The sequence below is a fragment of the Camarhynchus parvulus genome, chromosome 2 (assembly GCF_901933205.1).
Source record: "Camarhynchus parvulus chromosome 2, STF_HiC, whole genome shotgun sequence".
In the NCBI taxonomy this organism is placed as follows: Eukaryota; Metazoa; Chordata; class Aves; order Passeriformes; family Thraupidae; genus Camarhynchus; species Camarhynchus parvulus.
In genome coordinates this window covers 31,592,876-31,619,944 of record NC_044572.1, presented here as the reverse complement: position 1 = coordinate 31,619,944, position 27,069 = coordinate 31,592,876, and the positions used below count along the sequence as shown (strand labels likewise).

Below are 27,069 nucleotides of genomic sequence, written 5' to 3'. Positions count from 1 at the left end.
AATTAGAGTGGATGAATTATTTAACCAAAACTATATGTCATAGCTTTTACTAGAATTTCTTAGAATTCATTTCATGGATCACTGGTAATTATTAACTATTTGAACTTAACATACTCAGTTATTTTAGGTATAATCACATAAAACTTAATTTTAATTATGTTGGGAATCTTCCACACAGCAAAACAGAGAGTTCTACTCCTGCTGCTATACCCATTTTCAAATATGTAAAGATAACCTGGAAGTAGCTTTCTCATTCCACTAATCTCCCCCAAAAACACCATTCAGTAAACCATGTGGAAAAAAATTCTGTCAGGATGAAAAATATACCTTGTCATGTGGTTTTTGTCCATATCAAAAGTACAAAAAAGGGAAGCTCAAATCTGAATCACTTCAGAGTAACTAGAAAATCAGCTAAAGGTACACATCAAAAAATCCTACCAAAAATATTAGACCAGATGGGCACAGAAATAGAAATTTCACCGTAGACTGGCAGTGCAAGTCCCAAAACAGACCAAATAAAGGTTTCTCATTTCTCATATGCAGATGCTGCTCTTAAAACAATGGTTTAATAAGTCCTTCTTTTAGTGTCAGTAGGAAACACTACAGCTGTAATGTTTTCCATCTATTCTTCTCACCAGATTTTTTTCATTCAGAAAAATTACACTTGCCACTCACAAAAATTATAAATGGGAGGGGGTGTGGGACAGAATACATAGAGAAAAAGATGGCTGAGGATGTCTGTAAGACAGCACCACCTGACAGCCATCAAATTCTACCATTTGAAAACATATCTGAACAGTCCCAAATGCCTGTGATATGGAAGGCAAGGGAAGTTTAGATTGGATATTAGGAAAAATTTCTTCACTGAAAGGGCTGTCAAGCATCAGAACATACTGTTCAGGGAAGTGGTAGAGTCACCATCCCTGGAATATTTAAGAGGCACATAGATGTGGCAGTTAGGGACATGGTTTTTTGGTGGACCTGGAAGTGCTGGGTTTAAAGTTGTATTTGATGAGGTTAGGGGTCTTTTCCAACCTGAATAATTGCATTATTCTATAAAAACAGGCTTAAGACTCTAAGTTTCATTCATACCCTAGAAGATTACTGTCATTTTTTGACTGTGAAATCAAAGACAAACATCAGTTACATATTTAGTTACTGTTCTAAGTGCACACCTTAGGATCAAAATTCACCATCAGGAGTGAGTTTTGAGGATTATACCTAGTTAGTTTGGTTTAAATTAAACTGACCAATTTAATCCACCTGAACATTCCGCTTACTGTAGGTCTGATTTTCATACTGCTCGAGAGATTTCAACTTCTCCGTGTATTTCTGAGAAATAAAGGTATTTTCTGGACTTTCTTAGAAGGACTTTCTAAGTGGACTTTCTGCAAGGCAAAAACCCACACCTAATCAGGTTTTTTTTCCCTTTACTGATGAACAAATGCTGGTGGAAAGTTTTAATTTCTCCCTCCTTGCATGCTATTAGCTATGTCAGTTTTCAATGTTGGGCTTGGTACTACACAATAATTTAATTCATGTGTGTCTAAAGCTCTCACATGAGCTTCCATCCTCTGTTCTCCCAGTTGAAAGCATGTTTGCTTAGGATCAGGACAAGAGGAACGGACAGAGCACAATTTTCAAATAACTTGGATGTTTAGGTCCCCCATAAGTATCTTTGAAAGTCTTGTCCTCATACAAGAATAAAACTCTTTATGGACTCCAATGAAAAGTAGGACCAAAATGTCTGTACTTGTTCTTTCAGTTCTTTAGAACATTTCAGTTTTCCCAAAGTAACCAGCATATTTTTGTTAATGATTTAATTATAACCTCCTCCTCTTCCCCCCACTTATTAGAATATAAATTAAGGTATTATGAACGAGCAGGAAAATGCACTTTTATTTTTGCATTGTTCAATACCTTTTTAATGTGTTCATCATGTTCGTTTGCAGTTATCTAGTTCTTCACTAAACAATTGCAGTGAAATATTGCAATTTGGGCTAATTATCTTCTCAGACAGGGTTTTTTTTAGAAAGCTTCCAAGATGGTTGAAAGCTTGAAACGAAAATAAAAAGAGAAAAAACCCAAACAGCAGATAAGGCAGCAGAGTTCTCTTTTTGTAATAATCTCAACATGAAATCTCATCCAAAAGATTTCTGAAGTGCAGAGACTGGCACTGAACCAAGCTGTACTGTTGGTATGTGTCATGTGCTTACCAACAAACCACATATTTCTAAATATGCTCTTAAATTGTCCCCAACAGATGAATTTTAGAATGCTAAAGAATTACAGATTAGCTCAGATCCTAAAAAGTATGGAACTAGGCTTTCCAGATCTAGACATATACCCCACACTCTTGATACTTTCTAAATCACAGAATGACAGAATATTCTGAGTTGGAAGGGATGCAAGGATCGAGTTCACCTCCTAAGTGAAATTCTATCCTGTACTTTTCTCATTTGTTTGTTTTCTCCCCTTTTTTTCCCTCAGAGGTATTCTCTCTCATAAGTCACTAGGCTCTTCCTCCTGAGTCTCATAAAAATTCCAAGTCTTACTTGTAAGTTAATGTTTTCTAGAGAAGAAAAAAACACCTACTCCTGTAAAAGCTGACCAAACAAGTGGCAAGCAGAGGTGATTTCTTTAAGTTGCCTTCCACTCTCATTGGTATGTGCAAAGTTAAGACAAGTTATCAGTTTCTTGAAAGAGTAGATGTAACAATGTATGCATTGTCTGAAATCAGTGAGAAAACAGTTTGGAAAGAAACAGGGTAAACATTAAATGCAAGACACTCACTTAATTGCTAACAATGCCAGAAGGGTCTACCTAAGGAAAATTCATTTATTCAAAATTAGTAGCTAAATATTCATTATTATTGCCTTATACCCACAACTAATTTGCAATACTCTGCCACAGTTTGGGTGTAATACAGTGTCATAGAAATGTACATCTAAAAGTGATTTCAAGAGTAATTAGACCATGTTCCTGCTCCAAGAAGAGGTTTGCTATACCTATGCAATTTGCAAAAAGGTTTTTCTAGCTCTCCCTGAAGATTTTTCAGTAATGAAGAGCCTGTCACCTCCTCTGGCAATCTGTTCTAGCAATTCATTATGCTTGGCATAAAGTGGTTTTCTCAGTCATCATACTTGAACTTTATACACTTTAAATTAAGTTCAGTATGTTCTGGGTGTAGAGAACAGACTATTTCCTTCCTGTATGCAGAAATCTCTATTGTATTTGAAGATTTATGCCTCTTCTCTCTCCTCTTCTTCAGCCTCAATGACTATCAACAGATTCTTTTTCCTGAAGTGTAATGTCTGAGCACAATACTCCACTAGATACTTCATCAAGGCCGATTGAAATGCGAGATTTCACATTCTTGTGCCTTTCAGGACAACCACTCATTTAAACATTTACATACCTCTTTCTTAATAACATGACTTCACTTACTTGTGTTTAACATATGACAATGCCTAAATCATATTAAAGAACTGTTTCTAATCAGTTCTTTCCTATCTTAAGTTTTCATTATTCCTGTGTAAGAATAACACATGCTCCAACTACCCAGGTTACCTGTGTGCTACACTGGATGGAGAGCCTGGACACACTTGCCATCCATGGATTATCTGGGCCTCATGCAGACAAATGCAAAATACAATAAGTTAGTGAGCTGAAAATCTGTTTCTTTGAGCTGCATTTTAGATCTGGCTTTAGCTATGGGTTAACTTCTGGAAGGAGCCTGCAGTCATAGCTAAAGCAAGAATAGAATCATAGAACACAGTTTGATTTCCAGCTGCAATATATATGTCAGTATTTCAAGGCATTCAAATCACAAATAGCTTAACTAAAACCGTAATTTAAGCAATGCACAAAACTATCTTCCTAATTATAAATAAACAGTTTCATGTATATGGGTACTGGCTTTGAACACAGATTCTAAACTAGAACAGTCATGAAATCCTACAGAAAACGGAGGCAACACATCTGTCAATATCCAGTGTTTTGGCTTTAAAATCAGTATAATCATCTTCAAACTCCTGTATTGTTAAAAAAAAAGGGAGAAAAAAGTATAAAATCCGTGTTTTTCCAGTGACAGAAAAATCTGATGGATGGCATATGGTAGTGTTAAACACATAGCCCGCCTCTGCCACTGAACACATTTCTGAGATTTTTCAGTGCTTTTTTAACCAACAAGCAATGATTGATACTACTAACAGTGATAGTTGTTTTGGGGGTTTTTTAAACAGAAACAGTTAGCAGCTAAAGCATTTTCTGAGAAATACAGATTGATTTTGAATAACAGTTTAAGCTATAATGCAAGTGTACCACTGCAAAATCAATACATGTGTGTACTAGGGACACCTTTGTTTAAGAAGCATAGTAAGAGGGATAGGCATCTACATTGCCCCTTACTTTGATTCATCCTTTTAACCCTCCTGTTAAATAAAGATCTTCTCATCAGGTTTTTACAAGACCAAATTATGCCTATCTAGTATCATTAAGAAGGTTATTATGCACATCAGACTTCAGCTACTCAAATACTTGAAGTCAACTAAGTAAACAGTATTTTTGACTCTGAATCATTGTTACATTTAATTAGGTAATCTTAATGCATGGCTACCATATGTATCAGGCAACAGAACAAGTCATTTTCTACAGCACAGATGTACTTTATTAATACTCAAGGTAATTAACCATGTTCACAGATGAGGATTTTTGGAAAAATAATAGCAGGGTAGAAATTAGAGGTGCATACTAATGCAAGTCCATGTTGGCTCTAAAAGGAGAGCTCCAGCATCTTCTCCTTTTTTCCATTAGCAATAGGAACAGCAACATGCAATATGTACATGTAAAGCTACACTTGTTACTTTGTTAAATATGTTAAACATCTGAGAATTTTTTTTCTTTGCAACTTGTCTGGATCTCTTTTCGGTTGCAAGCCACTTGAAAAATAAATAAACAAACAAATAGAAGTATTAGTAGCCACGGTGGACATTTAAATAAAAACCCAGCATCTCTGAATAGGCATATCAAATTAACTTGTTTAGTTAAGAATCTTCTTCCTTTATAACTCCATCCGTCCCTCAACTAACATCAATTTTGTTTGTTTGAGGTTTTTTTGAATTCACAGCACAAGCCTACTCATGTACACAAAACCCATGACAGGATGAACTACTGCACTTCTCCAAGGCAAATAAAGGAATTTAGGTATAGTTCTGTGGCTAAATTACAATATATTCTCTTTTAGGGGTGCACACATTTAACACATCAAGAATCCATTTAAGACAGTAAGTCTGAGAAGACCTGATTTATGTCCTGAAAGCTATGCATCCTTTGATCCTCTTTGGGATCCGACCCCCCCAGTCACACCACAAACCAGATCATTACTCTGTTCAGGTTTTCAGGCAATTCCATTCACATTTTAGCCAAACACATTCCTGCCTATCCAGAAGCATGTAAGGCTTGTTCTGGAAATATGTGGACACTATTCATATATCATGCACTTAACAGCATGAACCTTCAAGCTTCTGACAAATAAATTAACTGTAAAATGACAGCTGTTGTCTGATAAAGATCTGGATTAGGATTGTAAAACCCAAAGGCAAATAGTTTCTGAGGAACCTGGAAAATAAATATTTTAGTGGTGACAGTAAAACCAGCGCAGTAATTGGTGCTTGGTATTTCACCTGTACCTCTTCTGTCAACACTTAGACCTGCATGCATGAGGAAGAATGGCTCAAACTTGAAAACTAATATTCATTGACTGTGCTTTACCTGGCAATAATCTGGAAAGTCAGCAAATTTACAATGCAGAATGCTCATTCAGAACTGTGCTAAAGGGCTGCTTTTGTCCTGAGTAAGTCAAGTCACTAAGGAAGTACTCATCATCTCAAAAATTGATCAAATCCAAACCCTCTTACAGTCTACATCTGGCCAAATTGCTGTACCCTACAGAGCAGCTTAAAACTGATTTTCAAGCATGTCACCAAATTTATGTTTATATACTGAGCATGCAGGGAATCCTCCAGAGGTAAAGGCAAGACTGGGTAAGCTACACACAGACCTCAGGAGGGGTGTTTGGATCCACATCTGCCACAAACAAGGCTGGTTCAGAGCTTCCTGGTGCTTCAGAAGGGAGAAAAAAGGCAGCAGTAGGTCACTGCTGCCATTCACTTCTCCTTTCTGAGGCAGCTTTGTGCAGGGATCAGCAGGAATTTACTGTGAATCACAAGGGATTTTATCAGGAGCAATGAAATTCAGAAGTACAGTAGAGTGAGTCCTGACCCTGAGACATGGAAAGCTCTGCCATGGATTTGAAAGAAGCACCGGGATTTTTGTTGAAAGGCATTAACAACTTTACAAGGCTTCTGCATGAACTAGGCATGTGCCATTCATTTAGTTTAGACCTCGTTTATAACCATTTAGACCGTTTATAACCATTTCTCTGGTTATAAACCAGAGAAATGCTTTATAAAAGAGATTTAGTGAAAAAAAGAACCTAGATTAATATATATACTTGCAAAAAAGATCAGTGTATGCACACAGAGAATATACTTTCTACCCAATCTAATGGAACAGTAAATCTCTATATTCTGCTAATCCTTTTCTTATAAGTATCATTATTATATGTTTTATCAAATTATTCTTGTTATTTATCATTTTAACAACTTTAATATTTGGGTCTGCTCCCAAATTTTGCCTGTTTAAATAATATCTTACCAAAAAAAAGCATTCCTCACACATGCAGCAATCTCTCTCCTTAGCACACTGCCAAAATTGCCACAGAGCAGATCCAAGCTCCTGGAGACCAGCAAAGCTTGCAGCCCACCTTCCAATAGTCTGCATCTGGGCAAACCCAGCAGCCTCGTGGGTACACAGGTGCCAGGAGCACAGGGAAATGGCAGGGACACAGCTAGGAGAATCCCCTTCTGGATCAGGATAGTAAGAAGAGAGCATCCCAGGGCACCCATTACATCTGCACCTGGAGCTGGACACACCTGGGCTTCACCAGCCCCCACTTCAAGGGGAATTTAATCAATATCTCCCTGCTCCACAAAGCTGCAGGGTAAAAATGAAGGACAGAATTTGGCTGCCCTCCTGCCAGCTAAGTGCTCTAGCCAGCAGGCAGTAAAGCCAACTACATAATATGATAGAGTACTTCTTTATTGGAATTTATGTTAGAAGGGGATTAAATCCTTCCAAAAACCTAGTTTTACAAGTTCACAAATATTTATACAATGAACTAACACCAAAATTTTGAAAATTACAAGAAAAGGTGTCTAAAAAAGTACAGTAATAAATATTCTGTTTTATTTTAAAGATATACCATGACTGCTGGTAAGTATAGTGTTAGGAATTATTTTAGCTTTTATTGTAAGACACTTCTATAAATCAATATTTTAAAAACATTCTCTATCTTTTGAGTAGATTCAACTGATTTTGTATCTGCACCAGAACTGCATGTAAATTGCATCCTAACACTCAGGAAAAAAGGCTTACAGAACTGACAGTTCTGTATATTATATGTGAAAAATTGACCTTTTTTTCTTTAATTTTGGACAATGTTGCTGGGGTATTTTGTTTCACTTTATCCAAATTTATTTTATTCACTTAAATTTAGTTTATCCACTAAAAATCTTTGGCGAAAGCCATCTGAATGTGTCTCTACATATGACACTTCTAAATAATTTACCTGATCAAGAAAATGCATCCAGAAATCTAACCTTAAGAAAATTAATTTCTGTTTTAAAGAAGAAACTGTACCCAGCTGTGTTACCTCATGCCTCTCTAGTTCAATTCAGTGCTATAACATTCCCAGAGTCACAACTCCAAGTTTACAGATGCTTTTGAACTAAGGAAATAATAATACCCTGTGTACAGGGTACAATGTTAACATATTGCTGTAATCTAAAGGATCGCATATTCTCTTTCTGAAGAGCTTTCCAGAAACTATTCAGTAATTCTGCTCACTTTAACTACACCTGTCAAGTCCACAAAAACCAATTTTTCCAGCTTTTGAAATTGCAACATAATAATGGAAATTTCCTCGGTCAAATTAATAAAAATTAATTAATGTCTACAAAAAACTCAGTGACAAACCTGTGTTTGAGATGGTCTTTGCAATTTGGTCTTTTCCCTTCTGCTTTGACAGAATGAGCAGTTAAGCCTGTGCAATGTTAAATAATTTCTATGAAGGAAAAGGTGAAAGAGCAACAGATATTTCCAGCAAGGGTTCATCCTGGCTGATTCACTGCCAGGATGAAAACACAAGTGGAAATTAATTGTCCCATGCAGCACACACATTTAACTCCATTTCAACTTCAGCAGATTGAGTTAAAAAAGACCTAGATGAAAAAGAGCAAGCAGTCCTGAATGTGTACTTTCATGCCTAAACACATGGTTCATTATAGTAACAGAAAATGTTGTTATGAAAATTAAACTTAAACTTTTCCCAGAGGAATACAATTGAACACACTTTAGCCTCTTTAGTAACACGTGCCAAATTAATTTCTATGGTCTCTGATTTCACTCGAATGAAGTAATTGTTTTATGCCCCAAAGGGATGAAAATAATTTTTCCCTTGTATGTTTAGAAATCAGAACAGTTATTCTTCCTAGGAGCAAACCAGTCATGAGTTCCCCAAGCAGACCCCAGGTCACTGCAGACCCCTTGTCTCACCACTGTCATCTACAGACTTCTGTCAGCCCTGGCACGGGGCAGGGCTCTCTGTGGCCCCCCTGACTGCTGAGAACCAGCAAGAGCTCCTTCACGTGCAACGGCTGTGCATGACATCTCTGATGGGCACAAGATGCCACCTTTGTAAAACTGCTGGCAAAGGATGCTCTTCCCAATACCTTCAGCTCCCCCTCGCCAAAAGAACCTCAACCTGTTCTCATGACAGTCAGCCAAGATCCGACATATTCACCCCAAATCCCTTTCACAGATCGTGCTGGTGGGCACTGTCAGACGCTGTAAGATTGGATTTCTTGCTCTCAGAGAGTAATTAAAGGGGTGGGATGGAGCAGCACACTGTCTCAATAATTGCAGAGGTGAAGAACATAATTTTCCAACTCAGATCCCAAAAGTGAGCCTCACATTTTCTGGAAGGGCATGGGTCCAGAGGAGGGCCACAAAGATGCTTAGAGGGATGGAGCACCTCTCCTCTGAGAAGAGGCTGAGAGAATTGGGATTGTTCAGGCTGGAGAAGAGAAAGCTCTGAGGACATGTTACAACAGCCTTTCAGTACTTAATGGGGACTTACAAGAAAGATATGGACAAACTTTTTAGCAGGGCTTGTTGCTACAGGAAAAGGGAAAATAGTTTTACACTAAAAGAGAGTAGACTTAGACTGAATATTAGGAAAAAGGTTTTTTTAGTATAAGGGTGGTGAGACACTGGAACAGATTGTCCAAAGAAGGTGGGGATGCCCCATCCCTGGAAATGCTCAAGACCAGGTTGTATGGGGCTCTGAGCAACCTGGTCTAGTTGAAGATGTCCCTGCTCATCACAGGAGAATTGGACAAGGTGACCTTCAAAGTTCCATTCAAACTCAAACTATTCTATGATTCTGTAATTCTAATCAACTGCCAGTCCTGTCTCCTTCTACAACTGCTTCCAGTTTCAGTAAAGAACAATAAAAAAGCCCCAGGAGCAGGAACCAAAAACTATGGCTGCTCCCATCCTACAGAGCTGACTAACCACAATAATAGACAAATATTCTGCACTTCTTTCCTGACCTCAGCTTTTTCATTTTCCCTTGCTTAAAAGCAGAGATTTAAAAAGAGAAATGAAGGGTGTTTTGTCTCATCCAAGGACTAGCCAGAAACACTACATATTTATAGCTATAAATAGATGAGTCCTTAGTTCTTAGAGGCAGGTGCCATGCTCAGGAGAAATTTCAAGCCATGGGCTGCATGTGGAGACCAGCACTGTACTAAGGCAGCTTCCAAAACCCTAAGAAGCAGTGGATTTAGGAATCACCTTTGCAATTCCTCATAATGCTATTACTAGTCTGCTTCTTGCACAGCATGTGACATTCTCTTCCTGTTCAACACTCTTACCTCTCCTCAGTGCACTGTGATTTTGTGTTCTGGATATTAGAAACCTGACCCTTGCTGTCTGCATGGCTGAGAATAGCCCATATTTCTCAGATACTGTATTCATCCAACAGCAGAGATAATAAGCAATACCTCAGTCTTCAGTGAGCTTTTAGGGAACATATCAAGTCTGGAAAACAACATCTCAAATGTGAAATCCCACGGTTTAAATTCCTTTGCATAGGCGAAGTAACTCTCCAACATGTTTCTGTGATTAAAGAATAAATCCTTAAAGCTTTTTAAGGTAGTTTTGGCTGTTTTCACATACTCTAATGCTTCTTCAGTTTCTTTAAAAAGATTTTTGGTGAAAGATACAATCTAGACTAGAATGTAAATAAATGAACCACAGAAAAAAAATTAAAAGTTACTTTCCAAAATGTAGTCATGACATCAGTCATAAAGTCACTTTTCAATTTATATACAAACACAAACCCCAACATGTATTATATTTTAAAACTTTCATCTCTAATGATTCGAGTTTTATAATTATCTCATAATGCAATGCTTACTTTTGAGGTGCTCCCAGAGCACCTCAACCTCAACCTGCCTGGCTAGACTGACTCTTAGGTAGGTATCACCTTCTGTATGCACAGTGGACATTCAGAAAATAACACAGTAAAGAGAGTTCCTTCCTCTCAGTAAAAGTGACATGGAAAATTTATTTACCCGTTTGACATCACACTGACATAGGTTTTGGGTCCTAATTCTCCTGTGGCACATATTGTGCCAACAAATACAGAAACGGCAAATGAGTTCTCTTAGACTTCATCATTTAGTAAACTTGCAGAAGAGGGCTTCCCCAACTCCAGAATCAAACATAGCACACATGCATATATAATGTGTAATTCTCCTACTTCCTGACCAACAAAATACTCCAGAACAGTGAACTCTACACAATGTCTTTTCTTGCCAGCATCTAGAAGTGCTCACGCCCCCAGCAGTCCACTTGGTTTCAGTGGAAGCATGGGGAAAGCTCATTGACCACAAAAAATGCCTCAAGGCAGGTCATTCACAGCTTGTTTGCAAAGCCCATATTTTCTTGGCTTGTGCAGCTCTTTCCAGCATTTTGAAATTCACAAACAGAAATGCCTATTAAGATATGTGATAAGAAAAGAGGCAGCAAACTTATATCAACAATGCAAAGTAAGGAGCAGCAACCGATCCTGGAAAGATTATATGGCTTCTAGAGAATTTGTTTCTACACAAGAAGCATATTTTGTATTTAACTGCACCGTGCCTGTATGTCTGATGGCTGACAACTATTTATTCATCTTATCTTCAATTTAATAATCTAAAACCAGTTGGAAGTATCTGTAATGTAATTTTAGTGTTTATTGAGCAGGTAAAAGACAGATTACGTCCATGTCTTTTTTAATAGTGTCCTGTGTATCAAGTAACATTTATTTGTTAGGTACTTAGGTGGTTTACAACCCTTACTTGAAGCTACCTGAGCAACAAGTAGGTTGTGATTTATGACACACATAAACACAAAGTATACATCTCACTCACTCAACCCTTACCATCTTCTATTTCCTTGAGAACATCCTGAAAAGCTGGGTAACAGCTGCTTTCTTTGTCTTTTAAGATATTAACAAATTTTTTTTTAAATCCAGACAACACTGAAACTATAATTTTACAAATGAGAAGGAAACAATTGAAGATCATGGTTGCCTGTCAAAAATATACAGATTAGAAGTACACTCAGAGAATTGATGAAGAAATATGTCCCAAGCCTACTACCAAATAAAAACTGATAAATGCTGGCTGAAATCCTTGGAAAGGTTAAAAAAGTGGGGAATGAAATGGATTCTTCACAATTCTCACTCACCTGGCATCATGGCATCAAAACACTGTGAATAACAAGCATGGAAAAAGAAGAGGATTAAACACAGCTCCCAACAATTTGGAAAGTAAGTAACCTTGCCTATTATTTTAAATTAGAAAGAGCTATTTTGCTTGTAACAAGCTATGATTGTTATCATTAATCAATATTGTCTGATTCATGGCCAAATTTGGCAGTAATTTCCTGAATATAAACTTCGTTCTCAAACTCATTTTCTCCAGAGTGTTAGAAATGTCATGGGAAGAAATTTAGAAGAGATGGACAAGAACAACAGAACCCCTTACAGCTGTTTAACCCCTTAACATTAACTTCCTCTTATATTTAACTCAGTCTTTCTTTTGTAATTTATGCATGCCCTGCTTACTTTGGGAAACCACTATAAACTATTTGCAAAAACAAAACAACATAAAGTTGTTTTGGTGCCTCATTTTTCAAAGTGCATAGAGAAAGGCAATCCAAAAGAAAGTTCTCCTTGATGCTTGCAAAAATATCTGAAATCTCTTACTTGTTTATTTTTAAATAAAATGTTGTCTTTTCTTGCTTTCCAGAAGTTCAGGTCAGTTTGGAGGCCTATATGAAGACCATGCAGCAGAAGAAGAGCAGAATCCTTTCTCACAGTGTCAGGAATCTGCTGTGACCACCATTGACTCAACTGCATGCAGCAGTGTCCTGGAATTAGAACCTTGTCTGCAAAATACAAAAACAGCCCCAAATTTCAAAGTGAATACCAACTCATGACAGCACAGAGCCCTTCATCCCCATTCCTATATGTACTTTAAGGATGAATGCCACTGAAATTCAGAATTTAGTTCTGACTAGAATAAGATTTTTAAAAAATCCTGAAGACAGAGCTAAAAGACTGTTTATAAAGACACAGATCATATTTCAGCTGTATTTATTAATCAACACCATGCCCAAACACCTTCTCAAAAATCATTGGCTGAAGATCCTTTGAATGGTTCCTTGCAGTTATTCCAGAAGTGAAAAAATCTGCATTTTACTATTTAATTTCTTAATATTATGAGGTAATTTGTTTTTCTGAATAAACATGAGAGTTAACATAAACATAAAATATTAAATTGATCTTGTTTACAGTATTTTATTACACTTTGGCAGTGTTTACAGATAGAGAAATTAATAATACACAGCAAAGCATTTTAATAAAATATTTATGGAGCATTAAAGCCTACATTCTGTTCCACATGTGATTTTTTTCCCTTTCACTTAAGCCAATTCATCAGTTCTGCCTCAGTTTTAGCTGAGTTTTTAGTACTTACACTACTCTGCCTGGCACATCTGCTTCACTGCCATGGCACAGAGCAGGGAGCTGACCCTGGCCAGAGCCTTCAGATCATTTTTAATTGTGACAGGATTATAAACCTGTACACAGGCACACCCAAACTGAAATCAAATCTTAGGTTTGCTTAAGCTGTGAACACAGCCCACATTATTGCTGTCTCCACAGGTAAGAAAGTCACATCTGAATAATTAGTGTCACTCTTCTTTTTGATGCCATCCTTTGATATTAGTGTTAGTCTCATCAAAAACAATAAGATTCCTTTTACGATATGAGCTTAGTTCACATTAAGTGCTCAAGGCAACAGAGAAGGGCAATCTATTGAAAACACATTTAAATGGTAATTCAAGAGAATATCCCTATTTTGTACCCTGGAAGCATAGCTTCAACTGATTCCAAATTCTCATAACTCTACAGACTGCTTAAGTCTTACCTTTGAAATTAATAAATCCAAAATATAAATTCCTGAAAATTCATATTTCAATATGACAAAATAATTACACTTTAAAAACCACTTATTGAACCAAAACAATTTTTCAGTGTCAAACATAAAAATTGATAAGTAACCTCTGTGTTACATAATTCAGGGAGATGAACCCTTGCTATGAGCTCAGTTTTAGGGCACTGTGCAGCTAAAAATGTGCTGCTACATCCATAATGTGTCCCACTGATTCCTTTCTGTGCTAATGACTTACAAAGAAGAAACTGGAAAATAACACAAAAGGAAGGAATAAGGAAAATAGTGGTGCAAGTCTGCTTTTGCATTAGTTACAAACTCATAGCTTGTTTTGACAGTGAAGACATGAAGAGCACAAGAACAACCTCAGCATAAGTGAGTAACAACTGCAAAGCAACAGGTAAGCAAGTGGGCAGAAAAAACGAGAAGCTAAGATGAAAAACATAGCACTTCTATTTATCTGTTTTAACCATTATCCTGCTCCCAAAATCTAATTTATTAGGGCCTGATAGAGTAACAAACAGCTTCTCCAGCACCTTGATGCTCAGTTTCCATCCTAGCCTGTCCCTGAGCACCAGCAGCTGCTCCAGGACAGCAGAAGTCTTCTCTCCCAGAGCCCATCCTCCCCTCCTAAAGCCTCCTGACGTCTGTCATGCTGCTCAGTTCCCATCTCATCCATGAGGAGGGCATGCCTTACCCTGCCTGTGTGCTCCCTGGAGACTCATAAGGCAGACATTAATTTAACAAGTTCATTTGTGGCTTTATGAAGTAATTTATGCTTCCTTAACACAATAAACTCCTTAACCTTCACGGCCTTCATAAATCTGATAGGGTTTGGATTTGCTCCAGTATGGAAAAAAAGAAACAAAAATGTCATTGGGAGGGGTTATTTTTCTGTTTTTGAACACTAAAGCCATGTTATGAGATGTAGCTACTGGATTTAAATACCAAAGTTATTAATTAAATTCCTTTTGTGTATACACTGAACAAGCACTAAATTAATGTCAAAACCTTTTATTTCTCTTTCAGTTTCTCCTTTGCAAAAGGTTGTAAAATATTTTGAAATAAAATTTTAAGTACTTTGTGATTACAAATATTTTGTTTTGATTTGTTTTTTAAAATAACACAAACACATGGAAATTGAAAGTTGTAAGACACAAAGTTTAGCAGGTAATCTGGGAAATTCTGTCTCCCCTTTGCAGAATATGTTAGTTAAGTAAACAGCCATAGTAGTGCTACAGACACCACTTGTGACACCCAAATCTTATATATTCGTGTCCCTAACATCAAACCAAAGAAAAAAGTAATCCCATTCTCATTTGAAGCAGAAACACCTAAGCCAGCTGAATGCCTGTATCAGTTGTCACAAAAATTAGCTTCCTTAATAAATACAGATTTAGCAATGAACTGTGAACTTAGTCGCCAACTTCCTCTTCTCTTTATGCTTGTCATGATTTGCTCTGGGTCTTTTTCTTTTCCCTACTAATCTTTGGAAGAAAACCTTGACCTTTCCAAGCTGCCCAACAGTGGATTTCAGATGCATTCAGGTTGCTGTGCTTGGAATCTTTGTGCTTTGATGTTGATGGGAGTTTTGTCATGGGCTTCAATCAGGAGGAGATTTCCGTCTCGGCAGGGCAGTTGTGGCTCTATCCCTGCCCCTATTCATAACCGCTGCCTCTCAAGATCAAACTGAAAAGATAATGACCAGCCTGAAATCTGAACACTGCTAACAAAGTGCTAGCAGACAAAAAGACTACTTTTCATCTTCCTGTCATTGCCATTGGTACTTATACAAAATATCTGTAATACTGCAGCATAAATGGCACACATTTATTCCCTCATTGAAACTTCATTTTCTTCCATAAAAATGCAGAAGTGATAATTAAAAAACTCAGTGGAAACTGTTTGGCTTCCCTGGTCTTAAATTTGGGTTTTCCCAAATCTGATCTATGGACATGAATCACTACATTCTTCTCCCTCCAACCAAAATTTGGACCAGCATCCGTACATCAGAAAATTTTCCACAGGACTGGAGTATTTACATTTAAAAACATGTTATTTTGATGAGTCAAACCTTCTCAAGATTTTGGAAAAGAAACCCAGAAAGTCAAGAGGAGGACCAGAGGCATGACTCGAGGGCAAGAAAGAACAGTACAAAACCTTTAATCCATGATGTTACCTTTTTGGGTGTAAATCCACTGTTGCTATAATGCAGAGTTTCCAAAGCCATTTTAAGTGAAATTTTATTGCAAAGGTAGGAGTCTGGTCTGGTTTGCAGTCTCTCTCTCCTTTCTCTTCAAAGTGTTCATATAGACTCAGTTGAAAAGTTGAAAACTAAATACTTCATGTTAGTCCCAGAACATTTGCAACAAAAAAAAAAATACCCCGAACATTTTGTACCTAGTCCTAATTCTAAGCGCCTTCTACATATTGTTAATAAAGCAAGAGATTTCTAAAGAGCTTTATGACATGCACACTAAAAGAAGATGATTTTCTTTAAGAAAATCTTATGGAGAAATTGTTTTTATAGTTTAATCCTAATAACTCTTATGTGACACATTGTGAAATCTTGTATACAAATCTCTTCCGATTTACACTTCAGAAGCAGCACAATTCTAGGAAGACTCATGCAAATTAAATATTCCTTCTCTTATTACCTTCTTATGAGCTTTCCTCCTTTATGAGCTGTAAAAGTCTTTCATCCTGCAGCCTAATAAACTGCTTTTACATCATGTCGTCATCAGAGAGCTGATTGGAGGTGATGATTCCTCATGTGCCCAGCTCTGGTGTGGCAGCTCCACGGGCAGGAGAGGCAGTTAGTCATCACTGCCCACGAGGGAAGTGACTCATGCCTCATCTCTCACCATGATGTGCACTGGACAAGAAGTACCTCACCTTGCACTCTGCTGGGGATGGCTCTGGAGACTTGAGCACAAAGAAGAATATATCTTTCATGCAGTAAGCAATTCAGATGACAGCAGTCACATCCATTATACAAAAGGCAACAGAAAGAAAGGAAGAGTGACATGCTAGACAGAACTAAGCCTCCAGCAACAAGTCACTTCTGATGATTATATTAGAAATGGGATAGCTCCTTTTTTTAAAAGAGTCACTTTCATAAGAGCTATTTTGGCTGTTGTCTCTGATACCAGTTAAAATATCATTCTCTTTTTATTTTCTTTTTTTTTTCCTGCTTTATCATAACTATTCAGATATAAAAACCTCTTCTATGAAAGCCACTGTGTGCTGGAGAAGTGTTTGAGCCAGCTCCCCAAACTGAAGGTCTTTTCTGCTGTTCTCCATCCTAAGGCACTCTGTGGTGTTCCTCACAGCACAGACAGCTTTCTGCATCACCTCATGTGGCACCCAAATCAAGTGAGATGCGGGTTATTGGTTTGACAATACCGCTGCTGCATTTCTGTTTAGACAGACAAAAGATGAAGAGGGTTCAGCTGCCCATCAGAGCTCTCAACAACTGATGCATAATAGAAGCCAGAACATCAGCACGTTCTGCTTGGACAGAGTGAAGAAAACATGATATGTAAATAGGAAAGTTTCAAATCCAGAAAATGTTTTCCAGAACACCTATACTACACAAACATACATATTTCTTGTTCTTCCTCCTAAACATGCTTTTCCAGCTTCCCCATGGCTATTCACTGACCTTTCCCAAGCCTCTGGGCTTGGAAATACAATCATACACATCATCTTTTGAAAACCATCCCTGGATATGCCATACCACCTTTCATCAGTGCTGCATTTTAATATACATAATTGCATTTAGTCATCTCTGCTCTGCCAAAAATCCATGTAGTTTTATCTTCCAGAGAGCCTTATTGGTAGGTAACAGATAGAGAATCAGGGTCCTCCTTCCAGATACCAGCAAGTTGCATTTAGGAGATGAGACAAGATTCTCACAGACCTAATTCTGTTCAACTGTATATACTTGATTCCTTAAGTTAGAGGGAACTAGAAAAATATTTGACATCATAATTTTTATCATAAATTGTGTCTTCATGACCAAAAATAAACTAACTCTTCAGAATCTTTGCCAGGGCTCTGTATTTCATGGCTTGGCAGCTCTGCAAGTTACTGTGAATTTCTCTGCTTGCTCAGAAATACAGAACTGAAATTTTCATTGAATCAAAATGCTTTTAGCCTACCTGAAAGAGTTAGCCATTACTGAGTACAGTCTAAACTGAGTTATGTCTGGGATGATACCAACAAGAAATTGGTTCATTCTGTGACACCAACAAGCATATACAGCATTGACTCCTAAAATGAGGTGGTAGCCCACTGAATGGTATAGGATAGAGGGCTGAGAGGGACAGAGACAGCTCCCCAGCAGAGGAGTAATCCCTTAGAGAAGGTCAGCCTGCTTGTGGCATAGGTCAGCAACTGGAGGTAAGAAATAACAGCTGCCGTAGCATAAGCATGACTCCGTTGGTAGAAGGACGGGAGGGAGAAGAGGAGCTGTGCTTTGCACAACTGAAGTGTTCACAGACTTTCCTGTTGGACACTACAGTCATGAAAATAACTCATTTGCTACAAATATTTTAACTGGGACCAAGTTTTATACAGTTCTTGTAGTTCTAGTTCTCAACACAGATGCCACAGAGCCAGTACAGCAGAGAAATCAATGACATTTATCAAAGTAAATGGCAAGATCTTCAGAACCATTCACAGTCAAGGGAGAAGAGGTCAGGAAGAAGATTGACACTGTAAAGCATCAGTATTTCTACCTCTTGGGTTCTATCAGAGTTAAACTAATCTTAAAATGCTTATCCAGTTTACTGGATAAGAGATACAAGTGGAGCCTCACAGCGATGCAAAGAAAAGATGCACCAAGAACTGATTTTTGAACCTGCTCTGCTGGTCAAACCAAGGCTGTGGAATCAGTTCGAGGTTTTGTCCAAACCCGTTCCCTCAAAAAAACCAATCAAACAACTTTTTTTGTTTCAGACTGACACTATATTCCATCGAGAGACTGCACTCTCACCGCCTTGGTTGCTGGTGGCTCTTCAGGTTTTCAAAATTACAAACCCTTCGGAACTGAAAAGACGAAGCACGAACCCTCTGCATTTCCCCATTACCCACCCCGGGAGATGGGGGGAAGAACGCCCTGAAATTCCCGGCGAAAAGCCCCGATGGGCCGGCAGGAGGCACCCGCGGCGGCCGCCGGCGCTGCCCGGCCGCTGCTTCCCGCGGGACCGCGGCGCAGGGACAGGGGGCTCGGCCGGGGAAAGGGGGCTCGGCCGGGAAAAGGGAGCTCGGCCGGGAAAAGGGGGCTCGGCCAGGGAAAGTAGGCTCGGCTGGGGAAAGGGGGATCGACCGGGAAAAGGGAGCTCGGCCGGGAAAAGGGGGCTCGGCCAGGGAAAGTAGGCTCGGCTGGGGAAAGGGGGATCGACCGGGAAAAGGGAGCTCGGCCAGGGAAAGGGGGATTGGCTGGGAAAAGGGGGCTCGGCCAGGGAAAGGGGGCTCGGCCAGGGAAAGGGGGATCGGCCGGGAAAAGGGGGATTGGCAGGGAAAAGGGGGCTCTGCCGGGAAAAGGGAGACTGGGGCCGGCCCCGCTCACCTGCCGCTGCCGGGGCCGCCTCGGGAGCCGCGCTGGGGCCCGGGACGCGGCTCCGCTGCCGCCGGCTCAGACGCTTATTGCCCCACGCACACACCCCTCTTCCCCGTCCCGTCCCCCCGCTCACCGCGTTCCCGTCTCCCCGGGGATGGCTTCCCGGGCCCTTCCCGCTGCAGCAGCCGGGGCACGGCGCTGCTCCCTCGGCCGGCGGCCCGGTCTCTCCGCCTGGACGGAGCCCGTGCGGGAGGGGCCGGGGCGCAGGGCACGGCAGCGTGGCGGGGTTTGGGGGAATTCGGGACCGTTCGCAGCGCCGAGTCCCTACGGAGCAGCGCTGATGCATCCTCCCCCGCGCCGCCGGGAACGTGTGAAATACGAATCCCCGTCTCAGCATCTCTCTCCGCGAGTGTGTAGAAACGTGCCAAAAATTAACTGTTTGTTGCCTGCCCGTACCTGCTCCCCGGCGCGCCCTGAGGATGGCAGGACAGCGCGTCCGGTGGGAGTTGTTAGACACAAACCAGACCACAAATGTCCGGCTCCCACTCGAGGATCCAGAACAACAACTGGGACAGGTTCCACCGGATCCCGCTCCCGCTGCTGCGGGGACACAAGGACAAGGGGCTCAGGAGGAAGCAACGCACGGACAGCGATTTGGGCAGCTCTTGGTTAAACTTCAGGCCATGAGAGTAGCAACCGCCTCTTCCACGGCAGTGGGAGGACAGCTGCTTTCTGAAGTTACGTTCACTGTGCAACGAACATTTCCTACCGGGATTTAAAACTGCTCTTCAGCTTGCTCTTTGCAGAAAAAAACACAGGTCACTAGTGTTTGCCTTCACAGCTGCTAAAGCTGCCTAACTGTATCTGACTAAGCACAAACAAAACACAGATATTTTGGTAACACATGTTTTCAACCCAGTGAAAGCAAAATATCTGTGGATGTCTGAGAAAAACATCCATTATGTCAGCTGCAAGGAAAGCCAGCTTCAGTTGGTGTGGGACAGGTTTCCCTCTGAGGTTTCTTCAGTTTGGCACTTAGAGGCTGCTCATGTCTCTGCCAGCTCATGGTGGTCTGCCAAGCTTTAGAGCATCTCTGTAGACAGCCACTCATCCCAGAAAAAGTTGATTTTTGTCATGTGACTAATGCAAAACCCCTTTTAAAATATGTGCCTGCTCTTGGTGTGGGCATCTGGAGACCTCTGTGATCGTGGCGTTGTTTTCAAGAAAACATCTGGGATGGAACTGTGAGTTGAGTCTACTACCAATGTGGCTTAGAGACCAGTACCTCAGAGTGCACAGAGCCCTGTGCTGCTGCATGGGAGCTCTCTCAGGAGCTGAGCACTAATAGTGAGGCAATGCCCAGCAACCCACCTTGTTGTGCCAGGCTGCTGCCCCACAGACCTCTGGAGATGGCTTGCTTTCTTTTTGCAGAAAACTGTAGTGCTGTTTGATGAATTTTACTCTCCTTATTTTGCAGCACACAGGACATTACATTTCTTCCCCTGGTTTCTTTTCTGTGAGCACCTTTGTTCTTATGTTCTAAGAGAAGGCGATTACTTTCCCCTCTGCAGGGGTCAGCCAGAATTCAGCAGTGTTGCTAGGGCTTGGGGCTTGGCTCTCTCACCAGTGCCATCCATTTGCTTTTCATGCTTCACTTGGTCAACATTCAGCATGTAACCAACTTTCAGAGCACTTTTCACCTTTCTCAAGGAAACTGAAAGAGAATTTTTCTTTTTGGCTTCTTTTACTCTTTGGAGACATCGATCTGTGTGATATAGCTCCTCACAGCTAAGCTTGAGCTACGTCTCTTTTCTGGAATCACAGAGCGGCAGAGAAAACACCTGCCTTGGTGTAAGTGCAGGGGTTTTTCCAGGCTTCCCCAGAAGAACCTGCCTCTTGGGTCACAGTCAGAGAAGTCTACAAACTTAAATGGGCACTGATGAAAAAATTTTATCTATCATCTATCTATCTATCTATATCTATCTATCTATCTATCTATCTATCTATCTATCTATCTATCTATCTATCTATCTATCTATCTAATCTATCTATCTATCTATTTATCTATCTATCTATCTACCTACCTACCTACCTACCTACCTACCTACCTACCTACCTACCTACCTACCTACCTACCTACCTACCTATCTACTGAAGGCATGTAATTTCCCCATTTCCTGTGGTGAAATAAAAGAAAACATGCTTTAAAGAAAACTTAAAATATCTATAATTAAACAAGGATGAAAAATCCTTAAAGTTGACCCAAAGTGTTTTTCTGACTTCTGTAACCTCAGTGACTGTCCTCATAATTTGTCCTCAAGATTTACTTGCCTTATTATTTTTTGATAATCCTTTTGTTTCTTTAAATCTTATCTCAAATATTCAGCAGAAAATCTTGTAGGAGTGCACTTCAGCAAGAGTATGGGTAAAAGCTTCGATGCAAATTTTCTAGTTAGCTACTGCAGCTGTAGCACAATGAATACATATATTCAACCCAATGTATAGAGTAGATATTTGAATTTCTTAGCTGGCCAGTCAGATGGACAATTAACAGATTGTTAACAGACAAATTCAACAGTAACTTGAGATCATAATAATACATTTTGAGGGATATAAGGTGACAGTTGACTAGATGTAAGTGAAAAAGATATTGATCTCTAAGATGTCAGCAAAGTAGTATAATAGATGCTTTTGTTCTCTGAAATTAAAAAGGTTGGCACCTTCAAAAAGTAATTTTCTGATCCTTATTAAAAACTGCTTGTGGAATTTTTGTGAAAAGCTTTGTTTAGTTCAGCTGAGGGGTCGCATGGTACATTCTTTCAAATCATTCAAATGAAGGGGTACACACAGATTATTGTGGTACATGTATTTTTATTTCTTCAATATGAAAAAAAGGTAATCGCCAAATTCTTTTTCTGAACCTGTTTGAAATCTGTTATCATCTTCCACAATAACTTTCACTTTTGATTTTCCTCCATGTATCATTGCTGTCCAACTGGTAAGGGTTTGGTGCAATAAATATTTATCTCAGTCAGCTTCTTTTCACTGCATGGGTTCTTGTGTGTTTGCTAGATATCTCCTCAAGACCACAGATGATGATGTTTTTATTTTCTTATTTTTTCTTTCTCTGCAGGGCACAAGCAGAACTTGAAAGAATGGAAGAAATCAAATAGAAACAGGATTAAATTTAGCATTTTTGTGGGTAAAGCCTCTTTACATATTGGTTTGTTACATACTCCATTGTTCTCTAGCTCTCTACTCTTCACATGCATATTAACATGTCAGCTACCACAATTAATTAGATAACAATCTAATATAGACTAGAGTTCTTAAGAGTGAGAAATTTTATTCTAACAGTGTGGTAACAGACTACTGTGCTAAAACAAGCAGAACATAGAGGCTATTGAACAGTCACAACTAAAGGAGGAACAAGGGTGCATTCGCTAATTATTACTGGCGAAATAGAAAGAATAAGTAGCAAGGTGATCCTCAATGCCAAACTAATTTTGAAATCTACAAGTGTAAAAATAGAAGACTACCCAAAGGTTTCAATCTTAGTTTTAGAAAAAGTCTTTTGGCACTTATTTCAACAAAAGTGAAACTTAGATATGTGAATGTAGAAGTGTGGATTGTGTTTAATGCAAAAGCCACATTTACTACAATACATCTGAATTATACCACTTGAATGTTTTCAGTAACTTGACATTGGATGCCAGTGAAATCAGTTCTGCTCATATTTAAGAGCAGGAGCCCAAATATATGATTATTTAACATCTTAAACTCTTACCATTTAAACCAGAGTATTTTTATTCCATCAAGGCTACCAACTTTATTTCTGTGCAGTTTCATGCTGTTATAAAAGAGAAAGAGAAAAAACAGCTGAGGGAAATAGAATTTTTTCTATGTATGTAGAAAAATCTCTCTGGTTCATGACAATCTGTAAAAATTGATTGCTTCTCTTAATGTAAACAGATGGTAATATCCAGCATGATTGACATTTACTATGTCCATGCACAGCTCCCAGGGGAATCTACTTTTAACCATATGCTACTCTGTCTGCAAGTCCAGCAGTTAGAAAAATAAACACTATAAAGGATTTACACTTTCAAAGACTTTTCAATAGTGACTCTGTGACTTCTGCTCAAGATAGAAAGAAGCGCTAGCACCATGTGCAAGACCAGTGTTGTGCCAAAAGTCAAAAGCATTAAAAAAAGTATATTTGCAAAGGGAATATCCTACCTATTCTCCACCTTCTTCTAGCTCCATATGGTAACTAATAATGGTAACTACTGGTTTTCCTGTTTGTGTACTATAATTTTAGACTCCATTCAGGTTTCTTTTAGTATTTCAGTCTCCTATTTTGTAATGTACTCTTTTTTTTCCCTAATTAAGTATTTTATCACCCTTCTCATCCCACTCTCAGGTAATTCTTGCCTGCTTCAATGATCTTGACTTCCCTTTATGAGTGGCAGTAAACTTTAGTCACTGCTGTCAATAAAAACGGAAGACTTTAGGGGGAAAAGGTACACCAACCAGCATCCTGTTTATGCTCTAGCTATCTTTTTTTCTCCTTTAAATAAACACTTCTTCCACATCTAGTTATGGAAGTATCCAGCTAGGAATTGACATAAAATGATGAAAAAACTGGCATGCCTAAACAAAAATTGCAACAATAAAAAACTAAAATGTGTGACTGGAAAAAATTACTTCACTTGGTTTGGCTTTCAATTGCTTGGCTTTTTTCCACTCACCTGTTTAATTTTGCATATTAATCCCTTAGATTTTTAAAACTGTAAGCAGAGAATCTCTATCTGCAAGACTGAAGTAGAACTGACAAAAAGGAGATAGCAAGTGGAAAGTGTTTTATATACTTGTTGATGTACAAACTTAAGAAGCTTAAAGTCCTAAAAGATGTACATGTCCACTTAGCAGACATACATATCAGCATCAATTTAAGTTAGGAAACTGAGCTGTGAAAGTAAATCAATACCTTGTTAATTCACTTACTTTTAAAAAATCTGGATGTGTCTAGGTCTATGCTAGAATGCCTCTGTTGCTACTTGCTTTCAGTAGTTTCAAGAATCTTTCAGAACTTTGACAAATGTGTCAACACCAAAAGGTCAGCCAGCTTTAAGATTAGGTTCTTCCTTGAATTTGGTCCAAGACTTTCCTTTAAAGTGCATACAAGTGATGCAAAGCTATGCATTCAACTAAAAATAACATAAAAATAAATGCTTAACAGAATTTTAGATCAGCAGCACAAACATTTTTTGATAAACACTCCCTGCCCTGCAAACTCTTATTTTAAAAATTTGGACTAAGTTTCCATAATATGTGGGGATGGAACAGAGATCTCATTCAGCTGAAATACTTTCCAAAGGAGTTTTCCAATATAAATATTTAGGAGAGAGTACTTCTTTTGTCTGGTCTATGTGTTTCTGCAATGTGTTTAGCAAGAAGCAAAAGGTTATTCAAATAAAAAGCTATAGCATTTGAAAAGGCAATGAGAGAGGTCTTAATGGCAACCTAGGCTAGGATACAGCACAGATGCATGAGGGAACAGATGCAAGAGAGAAAGTAAAAAATTCCAGAAATGCTGTAAAATATGTACCTGATAAAGAAATCTCTCAATATTTATGGTCTCCAATAAGCTTCAGTTAAAAACAGTTTCTCCTTCCCAGGACAAATTCTAAAAGTTGAAACATTTTTTTATTTTTTAAAGGGTTGTTGTTTAAATAAGGGGGTTTTAAAGGGTTGTTGTTTAAAATATTGTTGTAAGAAATTATTAAATGCTCAAGGCTAGGTATTTTCCATACACAGAAGTAGAAATTATAGATAGAACTTTGAATTTGTATATTATGAATCTTATATTGCTGCTCATGTAAGTCAAGGAAATGCCTATGTTCCTTGACCTGGCAATTTAGAAGTAGGCAATTTTTGCTACTTGCTATGAAAACCACCCAACAAACCATACTAAACTGAATAGAAAAATGCCCATCATTATATCAACAGTAGTTAGGCAAAGCACCAATCCATCTGCTTGTGATAACTTCTGGTCATTTTTAGTGAGGCTGTTCTAGAAAAGGTATCTCACTGCCTCTCTCCATGGAAGGTATTCTAGCAAGCAAAGATAGCACATACCAGCTCTAGGTCCCCACAGTACTTCCATTTTCATTGTCAAATCTCAGGATATCAGGAAATGATGCAAGCAGCTTTGGGGAAAGGAAAAGGAATGGGAAGCAGGGACACGGAAGGCATTAGAAGTTCAATATGAATTAATCCTGATATTTGCTACCTAGCTGGACAGAAAAGAAAGCTAATGGAAAAAATACAAAATGTAACTTCAGATAATTTTAGCAATGGTAGAGAATTTACAGTTGTGGACAGAAATACTCAGTTTGGTGTCACATTTCATGATTCCCAGAGTAGAATGATCACATTTGAAGGACTAAAAGGGTAAAATGTAATATGCATATTCATCCTTATGTCCTTATGTAAGAGTTTGTTATTTTCTGATACTGTATATTCGAAATGGTGTAAGCAGAGGACTACTCTAACCAGTAATATAGAATTTGCTTCAAAACATACCACTGCCACAATACTAAAAAATTGGTCAATAAAGATATATTAGTTGGTCAGATGTCCATTTACTTTGAATTACAACATAGACTGACTTCAGAAGTTTGACATTCAAAGAGAAGTTACTGAGATTTTAACAGGTATTTAATCAAACATATAATAAAGATAATATATTTTATATCTCAGGAAAGATTATTCTGTTTTGCAGTACAAGGTTAGGAGTCTCAAATTATAAATTATAAATCTTTTTGAAAATGGAAGGAAGTGGCCCTCTTTTGTGTATATGTGGTGGTCAGGGACATGTTTTAGTGGTGGGATTTGCAGTGTTAGCTTTTCAGTTGAGCTCAACAATGTTAAAGGTCTTTTCCAACCTAAATGATCCTGTGATCCTCTATGTATTTCTTCCTTTGTGAAACAGCATTACTTATTTACTGCAAAAGTACAGTAAAGTACATAAAAATTTTTAGGATTAAAAAAAAAATAGTATAACATTATCATTAGCAATTTGGCATACCATAAAAGTTATTTTAGTATAACACAATGCAGGAGCCTGTTGACATTTCACTAAGAAAAGCTCAATATATTTTCCACGAGTTGAAGTCAGTACTTTCAGGTTTCCATCTATTTGTTATATTCATTCCCTGTGTGCAACACAGTGACACTTTGATGCTTTATCTCTATCAAACTGAGTTATCTTCCATTTTCTAAATTTCTATTTTATCTGTCCATGTGTGTGTGTGTGTGTGTGTGTGTGTGTGTGTGTGTGTGTGTGTGTGTGTGTATGCACATATTCCTTACCTTAGGAATTTTCCCCCTTTGGTTATTCCTTTGGTGTGTTCAGGAACAACCGTAGCTTCCATTTGCTAGAGCTGAACAAACCCCACAGAATTCATGCTGAGCTAGAATCTGCTGGTTTAATTCCCTGCTGGGAGTTTGCCAGTTGGGAAATGCTGACCAGCAAGTACAGGTCTTAATTACACAAATCCAGAAGCTGCTGCCAACCTTTCCCCATTGAGAAGCATTTGTTTTCTAGTGTTCTTCTTGATGAACAGATTATCATACAAACATTATTTATTGCTGCTTTATATTGTAAGCAATTAAATGAAGAAACCTTTTAAACTCAAGGGAATTTTAATAGGTTACTTGCAAAATGTTATTGCAGGCAACAACTTGTACATGATTTTAGTTCCAAACCCACCAAAAAATTATACAAATCAGCATTGTAAAAGTGTC

At 38.6% G+C, this 27,069-nt stretch overlaps 1 pseudogene; it reads right to left on the bottom strand.

The window, feature by feature from the left end:
• LOC115912194 overlaps positions 1–19,613 on the bottom strand; it is a 56,406-nt pseudogene extending 36,793 nt beyond the window's left edge.
• Positions 19,614–27,069: the final 7,456 nt, after the last annotated feature.